Source organism: Petaurus breviceps, unplaced genomic scaffold, assembly GCF_028583685.1.
Source record: "Petaurus breviceps papuanus isolate PSGF00001 unplaced genomic scaffold, PetGlider_PUasm1.0 47, whole genome shotgun sequence".
Taxonomy (NCBI): Eukaryota; Metazoa; Chordata; class Mammalia; order Diprotodontia; family Petauridae; genus Petaurus; species Petaurus breviceps.
In genome coordinates, this window is record NW_027186349.1 from 6,503,134 (window position 1) to 6,517,327 (window position 14,194).

Genomic DNA, 14,194 nt, shown 5'->3' on the forward strand with positions numbered 1-14,194 from the left:
TTTAAAATATTGAATTCCACATTCTATTCCTCCCTCCTCCCTGAGAGGTCAAGCAATCAGATATAGGTTATAGAAGTGCAATTATGGAAAAATTTCCACATTAGTTGTTTTGTACAAGAAGACTTGAATAAAAGAAAAATATAAAAGAAAGTGAAAAATTGCATACTTCAGTCTGTAGTCAATCAATATCAGTTCTTTATCTCAAGGTGGATAGTATACCTCATCATTAGTCCTTTGGGAGTATCTTGGATCATTGTATTGCTTTGTCATTCACAGTTTTTCTAACAATATTGTTGTCACTGAGTACAACTTTCCCCTAGTTCTGTTCAATTCACTATATATCAGTTCAAGTGAGTCTTTCCAGGCTTTTCTAAAATATTTGCATTCATCAGGTCATATCACAATAGTATTCCATTGCATATATATTCGACAACTTGTTTATCCATTCCTCAATTGATGGGCATCCCTTTGATTTCCAATTTGTGGCCATCACAAAAAAGAGCTACTATAAATGTTTTTGTACAAATAGATTCTTTTCCATTTGGTGGGATTTCTCTGGGATATAGACATACAGTGGTATTGTTTGATCAAAGGACATGTACAGTTTTATAGCCTTGTGGGCATAGTTCCAAATTGTTCTCCAGAATTTTCAGTTCATAGGTCTGCCAACAGTACATTAGTGTCCCAGTTTTTCCACGTCCCCTCCAATATCCAACATTTTCCTTTTTATGTCATAGCAACCACTCTGATAGGAGTGAAATGGTACCTCAGAATTTTTTTAACTTGCATTTCTCTGACTAAAAATGACTTAGTGCATTTTTTCATATAATTATAGACAGTTTTGATTTCTTTGTCTGAAAGCTGCCTGTTCATATCATTTTACCACTTATCAATTGGGAAGTGACTTGTATTCTTATAAATTAGCCTCATTTCTGTATCTATTTGAGGAGTGACACCTTTATCAAATTTTTCTCCCTAGTTTTCTGCTTTCCTTAAAATTTTGGTTTCATTTGTTTGGTTTGTGCAAAAACTTTTAAAATCTCATATAATCAATATTACCTATTTTACATTTTGTAAAAGCTCCTTATATCTTCTTTGGTCATAAATTCTTCCCATATCCATAAATCTGACAGGTAAACTATTCCATGCTCTATTAATTTGCCTATGGTATTACACATTATGGGTAAATCAGGTACCTGCTTTGACCTTATCTTGGTACACAGTGTGAGATGTTTATCTATACCTAGTTTCTGCCATACTGTTTTTTAATTTTACCAGTAGTTTTTTTTGTCAGATAATAAGTTTTTGTATTAAAAACTTGAATCCTTGCTTTTATCATATACTAGATCATTATGGTCATTTACTATAATGTAATTTTTACCTAATCTATTCACTGATTCACCACTCTACTTCTTAGACAGTACCAGATTGTATGATAACTACCACTTTATAATACAACTTGAGATCTGGTATGGTTAAGCCACCTACATTTTTTTTGATTGATTCCCTTGATATCCTTAAGCTTTTGCTCTTCCAAATGAATTTTGTTGCTATTTTTTCTAGCTCTGTACTATATTTTTGATAGTTTGATTGGTATGGTACTGAATATATTGATAAATTTAAGTAGAAATTGTCAGTTTTATTTTATTGACTTGGCCTACCTATGAATAATTAATATCTTCCAAATAGTTTATTTTCACTTTATTTATGTGAAAAGTATTTTATAATTGTGTTCATACAGTTCCTGGGTTTGTCTTGACAGGTATACTCCAAAGTATTTTATATTGTTTACAGTTATTTTAAGTGGAATTTCTCTTTCTATCTCTTGCTGCTGAGCTTTGTAATATGTAGAAATACTGATGATTTTTTGGGAGGATGTTATTTTGTATCCTACAACCTTGCTAAAGGTATTAATTTTTCAAGTAGTTTTTTTAGCTGATTCTCTAGGATTTTCTAAGAATAACATCACATCATCTGCAAAGAATGATTGTTTTGTTTCCTCATTGCCTAGTTTAATTTTTTTAGTTTCTTTTTCTTCACTTATTGCCATAAGTAACATTTCTAATACAATATTAAACATTAAAGGTTATAATGGACATCCTTGCTTCACCCTTGAGAGGGCTTCTAATTTATCCCCATTACAAATAATGCTTGCTGATGGTTTTAGATAAACATTACTTATCATTTTAAAGTAAAACAAGGTAATATTTATTATCTCTCTAGTGTTTTCAATAGAAGTTGGTGCTATATTTTCTCAAAGGCTTTTTCAGCATGTATTAAGATAATTATATAATTTTTAGGTTGGTTTTATTATTGATATAGTCAATTATGATGACAGTTTTCCTAATTTTGAACCAGCCCTGCATTCCTGGTATAAATTAGTTGTAGTGTGTATGATTCTTGTGTTGTAATATTGTTGAAATATCTCTTTTAGTAATTTATTTAATTTTTTCTATCAATAATAATTAGTGAAATTGACCTATAATTTTCTTTCTCTGTTTTGGAGATTCTTGGTTTGGATATCAGCATCATATTCATATAAAAGGAATTTGGTAGCACTCTTTCTTTGCCTATTCTTCCAAATAGTTTATGTTGTATTGGGATTAATTATTCCTTTAATGCTTTGGTAGAGGTCACTTGTGAATTCCATTTGGCCCTGTGGATTTTTTCTTAGGAAGTTCATTAATGGCTTGTTCAATTCCTTTATCTAAGTTTCAGTTATTTAAGTATTTTATTTCTTTTTCTGTTAATCTGGATAATTTATATTTTTGTTGATATTCATCCATTTCAATTAATTTGTCAAATTTATTGGTATAAAATTGGCCAAAATAGTTCCTAACAATTGTCTTATTTTCCTCTTCATTGGTAGAAAAGTAATCCTTTTCATTTTTTATACCAGTAGTTTGGTTTTCTTCTTTCCTTTTTTTTTTAAATCAAATTAACCAATGTTTTTTTTTTCTATCATATTGGTTTTTTTCCCATAAAACCAGCTTATAATTTTATTTATTATTTCAGTGGTTTTCTTGCTTTCACTTTTATTAATCTTTTCTTTGATTTTCAGGATTTCTAATTTGGTGTTAATTGTGGATTTTAATTTGTTTTTTCCCCCAATTATTTTTTACTAGAATTCCAAATGCATTGATCTGCTTTATCTCTACTTTATTGGTATAAACAATTATAGATACAATTTTCCCCATAAGTACTTCTTTGGCTGCCTTCCCGAAATTTGCGTGTTTGTCTTATTATTTTCTTCAATGAAATCATAAATTTTATCTGTGATTTGTCCTTTGACCCACTTGGTTATTCTTTTTTTTTAAAGCAATTGGGGTTAAGTAACTTGCTTAAGGTTACACAGCCAGTTATTTGTGTGTGTGTGTGTGTGTGTGTGTGTGTGTGTGTGTGTGTGCGTGTGTGCGCTGAGTATCTGAGGCCAGAACCAATCCCAGGTCTCCCGGTGCTGGGGCTGACGCTCTTACTCACTGTGCCACCTGGCTGCCCCTAAGCAATTGGGATTAAGTAATTTGCTCAAGGTTACACGGCCAGTTATTTGTGTGTGGGGGGGACAGGGGGGGTTGTGGGTGTGTGGGTGTGGGTGTGTGTATGTGTGTTGGTGCCGAGTATCTGAGGCCAGAACCAATCCCAGGTCTCCTGACTCTGGGGCCAGAGCTCTTACTCACTGCTCCACCTGACCACCCCAATGGTTATTCTGTTTTTTTTTAAATCTCTCTTTCTATTGTACATTATTGAATGTAATTTGTATTGAATTATGATCTGAAAAGCACGTTTACTATTTCTACTTTTTTGTATTTGGCTGTGAGGTGTTTATGCCCGAATACATGGTTGTGTGTGTGTGTGTAAGTACCATGTACTGTGAGAAAAGAAAAGCATATTCCTTTCTATCTTCATTAATTTTTCTCCAGATATCTATTGTATATAAATTTTCCAGAATTTTATTCACCTCCTTAACATCTTTCTTTTTTATCCATTGGTTAGATTTATCTAGTTCTGAGAGGGGAAAGTTGAGGACCTCCACTAGTATAGTCTTATTATCTGTTTCCTCCTCTGACTTATTCAGCTTCTCTTGAAAAATTTATATGCTATACCATTTGGTGAATATATGCTTAGTATTGATATGACTTCATTGTCTATGGTACCTTCCATCAAGATATAGTTTCCTTTTTTTCTCTTTTAAAGAAACCTATTTTTTTTTTGCTTTTGCTTTGTCTGAGATCATGATTGCTACCCCTGCTTCATTTGCTTCAGCTGAAGCATAATAGATTCTGCTCCAGCCCTTTACTTTTACTGTTTTTGAGTCTCTGCACTTCAAATGTGCTTCTTGTAAATAATATATTGTAAGATTCTGGTTTTAAATCCATTCTGCTAACTGCTTTCCTTTTTATGGATGAGTTCATCCCATTTACATTTGCAGTTATGATAGCAAGTTATCAATTTATTTTACTTGCTTATCCCACCCCCTTCTTATTTCCAAACCTGTCCCTTCTATAAGTATTTTACTTCTCATCACCACATTCCCCAATATACCCTCCCTTTTATCACTCCCCATTCTTACTTCTATTATCCCCATCCATTTTTACTTCCAAAGCTTTCATAAGGTGAGATAGATTTCCTGACTTAGTGTGTATGTTATTAACTCTTTGAGCCAATTTCGATGACAGTAAGATTTAAGCTTTGCTTTCCCCATTTCCCCCTCCATTATAATGGCTTTTTCATGCTTTTATGTGGGATAATTTACCCCCAATCAATCCAGACATTCTTCTTCTAATGGAATTTTCTTACTCACCTCATTTTGGGGGGAGGGGCAATATCATCTTCTCAAGTCATCTTATATTCAAATTCTCTGCCAATATCTACTCCTTCTAATTGTTCTTTTGTGTATAAAGTTGTTAAGAGTTATTTTTATTCAGCTCTGGTCATTTAATTAGAACTACTTGAAAGTCTCTGTTTAAATTTCTGTTCCCCACCCCCAAAAATTATATTTGATTTTGCTGGATCAATGATTCTTGGTTGTAATCCTAACTCCTTTACTGTGCCCTATATCATATTCTAAACTCTCCAATTCTTTAATGCGGAACCTACCAAATCCTGTGCAATGCTAACTGTAGCTCCACAGTATATACATATATATATATTTCTTTTTGGCTGCTTGGAATACCTTTTCCTTGATCTGTAAGCTCTGGAATTTTACTATAATGCTCCTGGGAGTTTTATTTTGGGATCTTTTTCAGGTGATTATCGTGGGATTCTTTTCATTTCTATTTTGCCCTCTGGTTCTAGGATATCTGGGAAGTTTTCTCTGATAATTTTGTGAAAGATGTTCAGGTATTTATTTTTTTGTTGTTGTTGTCTATTCTGTTTTGGTTTTATTGTTTTTGTTTTTTACAATCATGACTTTCAATTAGTCCAATAATTCCTATATTATCCCTCCTGGAACTATTTTTCCAATCAATTGTTTTTCCAATGAGAAATTTCACATTTTCTTCTATTTTTAAAAACTTTCTTGATTTTTGAAATCATATCTTCATGTCTCATAGAGTCATTAATTTATGCTTGTTTAATTCTACTTTTTAAGAAATTATTTTCTTGAGTGACCTTTTGTTCTTTATGTCCACTTGGCTAATTCTATCTTTTACAAAGTTATTCAGTAAATTTTGTCTTTCTTTTCCCATGCTACTAACTCATTTTTTTCATGATTCTCTTGAATTAATCTCATGTCTTTTCCAAATTTTTCTTCTACTTCTCTCATTTTTTTAAATCCTTTTTACTCTCTTCCAGGAATTCTTTTTGGGTCTGGAACCTAATTATGTTTTTTTTTCCTCTCAGGCTTCACATGTAGTCATTTGGCACTATTATCCTGTCCTAAATTTATGTCTTGATCCTCCCTAGCACCAAAGTGATTTTCTATAGGCAGGCTCTTTTTTTCCTGCCTTTTTATGACTTTGTGTTTTTCTGTGAGATTTGAGTTCTGGTCCTTCACTGTCCCGAGCTTTTTGTGCAGGGTTTACTGCTTCTTTTTTTTTCTCTTGAGGGGAGGCTTCATTTCTGACTTGTAGAGTTTTTAAAGAGGGAAGGCCTCTCTGTTAATCTCCCCAGGGTTTGAGTTTAATTGCTGACCTGCTCCAGGGATGGGGCCTTGCTGCTGAGTTACTGTGGTAACAGTCTTTCTGGTGGCTGAATGTAGGGGACAGATCTTGTTGCTAGGTCTGGGGGGTGGCCATGAGAGGTGGGGACTTTGTTGCAAGGCTGCTATGGAAATAGGGCCTCTCTCCTAGCAGGTCCAGGAGGAAAAATTTTGTTGCTGATCTGCCTGAGGCACTGGACCCTGCAATTGGGTTGCTATGGAAACAGGGTCCCTTTGCTGGTAGGTCCCAAGAGCAGAGTCTCACTGTTGGCCAGCCCCAGGGAGGGGCTTCACTACTGGTCAGCAGTGGAGTCAAGACCTCACTGGTGGTTTGTGCTGGAGGTGGGTTGCTGGGGTAGTGTCTTGCTGTGTTTCAGACTGCTGGTTGCAGGAGGGTGAGGCCTCACTGGTGGATTGTCCCAGGCTTGGACCTCTGCTGCTGCAGGGCCCCTGCTTTGAGCCTTGCTGCTGTTGCTGCTCTTGGACCTCACTTCCCCTCTGCCGCAGTGAGACTGACATTGCTCGCCAGGCTGGTGAGTTGCTTCCCTGCTTCTAGACCATGGGTGGGGATTGTGCACCCTCAAGGCAATATATGGCCCTCTAGGTCGTCAAGTGTGGTCTTTTGACTGAATCTAAACTTCACAGAACAAATCCACATAATGAAAGGATTGGTTTTGTAAAACTAGGTCTACGACCTAGACTGATTCTGAGGGAGTTTTCTAGTTGTCTAGAAGGTAGTTTTCAAGGGCTTCAGGAGGTCCCTTCCTCACTCTGCCATCTTGACAATGGTGAAAAAGGGATTATTAAATAATTACATTCCCTACATGTTTATATATTAATCATAATTTCAGTATCAACACTTTTGTACATTGTAATTGAGGTTGTTGTAAACATTTCTTTGGTCCAGATCACAGACTTCCTTTGCAATAATCAAGTAGTGTTTTGACTTTGATGTAGGTCAAATAATAACTTTGTTCTCCCATCTGTAAGTTAAGGAGCCTTTTTTTAAGTCATCTTAAATTTTTGGATGAAAATATTATATAGATGCAAAGTACTATGCTTAGATTAGGCAGTTTAGTCTCATACTCAATGACTCACATTTATTCCTTTCACATTTCCTTTTCATCTATATGCTAGGAACATTGCTGTTGAGTTTTCATAAACATACTTATTACTATATTTGATTATCAGCATCTTTTGATTATCTAAATATAGCTTTAATAGTACTTTGTCTAATACTAAATGAAAATATTATATATATATATATATATATATATTCATGAAACCATAATAATAAGGACTGAGAGCAAACTAAGAAAATATATTTACTTTAAAGAAGACATTATTGATTTTGTGTTGCTAGGCCTCAGGATTTACAATAACTTAAAAAATGTTTGGAATTTATACGCATTCATTAGAAAGTATTGATGTTGAAACTCACAATCAGAGACAGATAAATACTGAGGCTGAAAGAGCATCACAAAATTTACATTGAGTTCAGTTCCTCAGCAGTTTACTGGATCATGGGAAACATAATTTAAAACCAATATTTACATTATGATACCAAATTGCTTAAAAAGTACAGTTGTCATAGGAATGTAATCTGACAACTAGATTTCTTTTTAACTAAATTGACGTTTTTAGCCAGTATTAAATTTTCCAAAATTCTTAATATAAATAATTTTCTAGTACAATACTAGGCATTGATTTTTTTGGTTGAAAACATGTATAAGTTTCTATGCAAATATTTGTGAGCTTGCAATAAACCAGTTTTCCTCCTTATATCCTCACCAAAGAAAACCTCTTTTGTTTACTTGTTTGTTTTTGAGGCATTCCAGACTACCACCTTCATGGCAGCTCACTTGATCTGTAACTAGGGCCCAGGGACTGGAGTTTTGTTTTCAGAGTACTATGTTGGTAGGTCCTCTGGACTGCCACCAGCTTTTCTATACCATTAAGCAACAACCTTTATTATGACCCCAGAGCATTACAGAGGTATTACATTCTCCTTCTTAGATCCATTGAATTTTCATTTTATTTACCCTCCCACTACTTCCTGAAGGTAAAGGGCAGGCTTTAAAGAACATCTACACCTGGATTAATGCTCTTCTCCATCATCAACTCTCTCAATAAAATTTCCTGTAGACACAGGTATGTGTAGTTATAGCTCTGTAACTCAATAATCTTCCTCCTCTGCTATTCTTTCCCAGATATATTTCTATTTCTTCTCCTTTCTCCACATTTGTACCTTTAGTCAGGCATTTCATCTCACTTCAAACTTTGTTTGATGTGATAACCCATTTGACAAGCATTCCTTTAATGCCTGTTTTTGTCAGGCAGTATATTAGGTGTTGAGAATATAAAGGTTTAGAATTAAATATTCCTTTTTTCTGAAGGAACTTATATTCAAGTAAGAGAGACAGAATGTACATATATAAATATAGATAGAATGTAAATAAAATATATTCAAGGTAATTAGGGAAGAAAAGAACACAGTTAAATGACTTTTGTCAATCTTATTTGATAACTTTTGCCCTTGTTTGATATGTATGCTTAGCAACTTTATGAGAAGGGGAAAAAAATCCTAGACAACTACATACTCAATTTATAAAAACCATGCAATCATGACTGAAACTAGAAATTACATAATGAGTAGCATATCTGTCAGCAGAATATGTCTGACTTACCTAGTGTGTAGTTGATAAAAATAGACTCTTCAAAAACTTTGAAAATGTAAAGAGAACATCTAAAATCTTCAAAGATTATATGGTAAACCATTTAAAGCAGTTCATATTAAATCTAATTTTTGGATAGTTTTGTTAATGTTACAATCCTCCAAACTTATTAACCTTTAATTTTTCAGTCATTGGTCTAAAAACTTATTCAACATTTGTTCAAGATAAATACTTGTAAGGGAGAAAATACCCAAGTGAATTTAATTGATGAGGGCTAAAATGACACACTGTCCTTTTCCTTTCAGATTTTTGTCTCTATTATGGTTTGGCTTGTGGATTTATTATCAGAAAATTATTATACAATTTATTTGTAAATGTATGTAAAGTAAAACTTAATTAGTAATTTAAATTACATCAAAATAAAACATTTTTAATTTCAATTACAATTAATGGCAGTAATTAATTCAGACTTATTAGTCACAAGCTTATTTCTGATTCCAGATGCTGACATTTTCAAACAAACTGGGAAATAGTTGGTGAATTTATGTCATAAACAACATAATCAGAGGCTTTATGTCAGCTATTTATTCATTACAAAGATGTTAAGATGTTTCCATCTGGTTTACTTTGGCAGTAATGAGGGGCCTACAAATAATAATAACGTCAAATCAGCAATAGAATAATATTAAAAATCTTCCATTATTCTTCAAGTAAAGACCAAGCTGAATAAATCCCCATGGTGATTAAATGAATTTGTACCATTAGCATGGGAAGTGAACATATATTCAGATTTATTATCTTGTATATGCATTAAATATAAACCATAAATTATTTTGAATCAATGCTTCCCATTACATATGATACAGGAGTTCATTTATCCCCAGCAAACTATTTGTTTCAAATATTTCAAAATTAGTGTTTAAAAAATGTAAGCCATATAAGAATATTTCTAATATTCATATAACATACAAATGAAGAAAAATCTTGCAGTTTTGATCATTTGTGCTTTTCTCTTTTTTTCATTTGAAAATATGAACAGTTCTTATCTATTTCAAGCAGAACCTGAGACTTTTCAAAGCTATGTCTACTTTAATTGTTATTTCTTCATTCTTCCCATATATAATTCTCATTCTTTCTTTAGCCCATACCTTTTCTTGGAACTTCCTATAGTGTCTATGATTTGCTTAAAATCCCATAATGGATATTAGACAATCCTACATCATTGATATTTTAATGCCTTTCATCTTATTTGTCTATTCAAAACATGTTTGTAAATCAATCATTTAATAATAATAATTTTTATTTTTAATTTATGAAATAAAATAAGTAATATCATAACAGTACAATAAAAATTATTATACATGAAACCTCAACTCTACTATGCACATCTTGCTAATCCTTTTAAATATTCCTTTCAAAATTATCATCGAATTTTTTCTGCCCCACCCCCTCCCCCGGCCCTACAGATGGCTGTCATTTTTTTTATTTGTTTATTTTTTTGATTTTTAATCTTTATTAGAAAAGTTGGCCAGGAATAGATGATATCCTAGAAAAAAACATTTTGAAACATTAATGAAGAAAACCTTACATGTTACACACCCTGTTTGTTTTACTAGATACCATCATGAAAGTAAAACTAATAAATAAAACATTTTGAATTGCCAAAATATGCTTTATAAGCAGTGAGGTGACATTCTGTTTTATGTAGAACCCTCAGCTCTGTAATTCCCTATTTAGTTTGTTCCATCAGTGGCCCATATGCCTATTATTCAGGGTTTTTGTTTTCATTGGTAGATTCCTAGAATTGGTCGATGAGAGAAATGTCTTTAAGTCATTTTGGAATTCCATATCCATTAATGCCATTTTTATGGATTTTGATTTATAGTTTTATTTTCAGAAGCATATTTTGTGAAACAAAGCACTATATTGTGTTGTTATCATTATATTAATAAAAGATGATATAAATTCATAACCTTTTGCAACAATTAGCAAAATGAACAACTTCAAGTTAGAATTAACTCTTTTAACTTAAAATTTGAGGCAAGGCTATGTAGTGATAGGATTTTTCAGTGGCTAAATGCTATATTTAATATGAATATGCAAAAAAGGAAAATCATATTATAACTTTGTTTAAAAATATGCATCCTCAAGGGCATTGTATGTCATATAACACTCGTGTACTTATCATATGATAAAGTATCTTGTAGTTAGTTATCTGTTCATGTTCTACCTCTATCTAACTGTAAATTACATGAAGACAGGGCCTATTTCTTATATAATATGTTTCTTCTCAAAAGATTAACACAGTCATCTACACATAACAGATGACTCATAAATGCTAATTGAATGAATTAATGCCTTTTAAATACAACTTCATGATTTAGATATACTACTACTTGGTGTCAGGAGTGTATGGAAACTAATGAAGCTAACTGTCAAGGTCTAAATTATTCCTGTGAAATAGTGATTAAAATGGTCATTCTTTGCTCAAGTATACCTTATTACACTATGAATGTACATGATTTGATTTATCATAAAGAAACAAAATACTGAGAAAGTCTAAATGAAATTCCAAAACAAATATAGCAGATCTCAGTTTTTGTTGTTGAGTAGTTTTAGTTGTGTCCAACTCTTTGTGACACTATTTGGAGTTTTTCTTGGCAAAGATACTAGAGTGGTTTGCCATTTCCTTCCCCAGTTCATTTTATATATGAGGAAACTGAGGCAACCAAATTTAAGTGATGTCCGATGTCACATAACTAGTAAGTATCTGAGACCAAATTTGAATTGAGGAAGATGAGTTTTCTGGGCCAGCACTTTACACACTGTGCCGTCTGTGACAATTAAAAAATACATTTTTAAATATCTTACTTTAATCATATTATTGTTATCATTGTTTACCCCAACTATAATCTTATTTACAGAGAATGATATGGTCAAAGTTCTAACAGTTTAATTCATGTTGAATTAAATGCAATAATAAGACTTTCCACATGTTATCAGTGAGAAAAGCAGTTAGGCATTCTTGTAAGTACTCAATCAATTATGTCTGTCTTTCCCCATATTGTGTTTATGTGTTTTTATATGTCTGCATGTGTGTACATGTCAAGAATAGAGGAGAATGGAAACCCAAGGTAACACTGTGGTATAAAGAAGGCAGGACGTCTAGGTCAGAGATTTTAAGGAATGATGATGGTCCCTGTTTGCAGAGAAGCAGTCTTGCTCTTCACATGGGGATGTGCAAAGACATGGAGAAGCAGAGAATAGTGGTGAGCAGCAATGTGGAATAATAGGTAGTATGTAGCACTAGTACCATCCGGAAAAAAAGCAAAACAGAGACATTAACACTGTTTCTGCAATCAAGTCAGTGGAAACAGTCCTAAATGTAAGGACTTGCTGAGTTGATCACTATTATTATACTGGAAATTCTGGAAAGAAAGATAAACTTGCTTATATACTGCTTACTTTTCTGAGGATTTTATTAGAAGTAATATTCTATTCTCTTTAATACTATTTGAAATATACCTATTTTGTAACTACTGTTTGCATTATTTTTTTATATTTTCCAGGAAATTGAAGACCTTTGGTGGAGATCTAGTAGTGAGCCAAATTTAGATGTTGCCAGGGCCTGAATCCAAGGAAAGCAGTGACCTATTATTAATACTGGGAAGACTTCAAAGATAGCTTATGTCATCCATGGACTATTGTTCTGAGCCACTGCTAATAATGTTGCATCTAAACTCTCTCTGGAATTTTTATTTCTCTTAGGTTAAATCTAGTTTAATGATTGATGAAAAACAAAGGATTCTGATTACCCTCCACTCACTTATCTGAGGAAAGAATTCAAATTCCTCAGCTTTAAAAATGATAACTTTTAATGAAATTATCTCCAAGATTTGCAAAAAGTAACTGAAGCAATTCAGAAAATTAAAAAAAAATAATTCAACTCAGGATATCCATTAAATCCCATTGCAATAATAATTATTTAATTAGTATATATTTTTAAAATCACTATATCACCTTTCTATCTTCTTTTGAGTTTATTAAAGTTATAAGTATACCATTGCAACATAAAAACTGCCTTTTCTTAAAACCTCACCCTCTAATTCTTAGCCCAGTGTCGTAGGAGCATTTCTTATGTGTTTGTTAACTTATTACTAGTCATAAATCTATCTTAATATGGTTAATGATACTTTTAGCCTGCATTTCATTATTGTTGACATGTTAAATCCCATTTATATTCACTACCCATATTTATAATGTCTTTTTCTGGATCATAAGACCAAAAATATAGAACTGGAAAGGACCTTTGATATCACCTCCTCCATTCCACCTTATTTTGCCCATGGGGCAACAGAGACAGACAGGCTAAGCAGCTTGCTGAAGGCCATGTTGGTAGCAAAAAACAGACCCTGCATTTGACATAAGCCTTTATGTCTACAAGGTCACAACTTTTTCCACTGCCTCATGATGCCCCTGGGCAGTCCTTTCAGTTATTCACAATCTTGACTCTTAGAGATATTGTAAAGACAAAAATCAGTGTGATGTAGCATCACCAGGAGGATAGTTGTTAAAATAAAGGGAGAAGAACAAGAACAAAACATTTCTTCTTGAGTCAGGGCAACACTTGTTGAAATTATTGCACAGTTTTTAAAAATGTGATTCCACTTGCTATTTTCTTCCTTTTGAACTATGTATATAGCATATTGTCTAGCCACAATGTCTATTCTAGATACAGGTGCTGATAGAAGATCTCAGTGAGATTTCCTTCCAAAGTTATATCATTACTCAGAAATAAGCATGTTTCATCTTCTTGATACTTCCTGTATGGATTTGAAGGGGAAATCTCTTGAGTTCTTAAAGATATCATTTAATATATTTTGTAGTGTTCCAAAGTTTCATGTGACCAGCACAAGTCATTTGCAAAGAGCAGAGTCTAGTAGAACTCTATCTTCCATTTGGACTTTGAGCTGGATATACTTCATATACCATTTTGTATTAAAAATGAGAAGGTCATAGAAATATTCCCATTGTCAAGTCTTTATATGCATTTTAAAATGCGTATGGAAGAAAATTCGTGGAGAAGAGGCAAATCAAAAGCCTTTTATGCAGTCTACAAACAAGCATAGTGAGATCTTGAATTTCTTGCATCTTTTGGTCAATTATACTACTTAAAAGATATTCTGTGGAACATGATTTGTTAGGTTGAGTGATGCTGCTAGAGGAAAACTAACTTTGGAGTAAGAGGATCATATGTGATTGAGTTATAGATGGAAGGAATCTTTGACACTTTCAAAATTAGCCTTATCATAAAACAGATGAGGTTACTGAGGCAGCGTCTAAGTTAAGTGATTTGCTCAAAGTCATACAGCCATGGTAT

The 14,194-nt window shown here is 32.9% G+C and overlaps 1 long non-coding RNA gene across 1 annotated transcript in view; it reads left to right on the forward strand.

The window, feature by feature from the left end:
- Positions 1-12,891, forward strand: part of LOC138171835 (uncharacterized) — a 33,772-nt gene extending 20,881 nt beyond the window's left edge. Inside the window, exon 2 of the long non-coding RNA XR_011170975.1 lies at positions 12,384-12,891. This is a non-coding gene — a long non-coding RNA (uncharacterized lncRNA). The remainder of the gene's footprint in view (positions 1-12,383) is intronic.
- Positions 12,892-14,194: the final 1,303 nt, after the last annotated feature.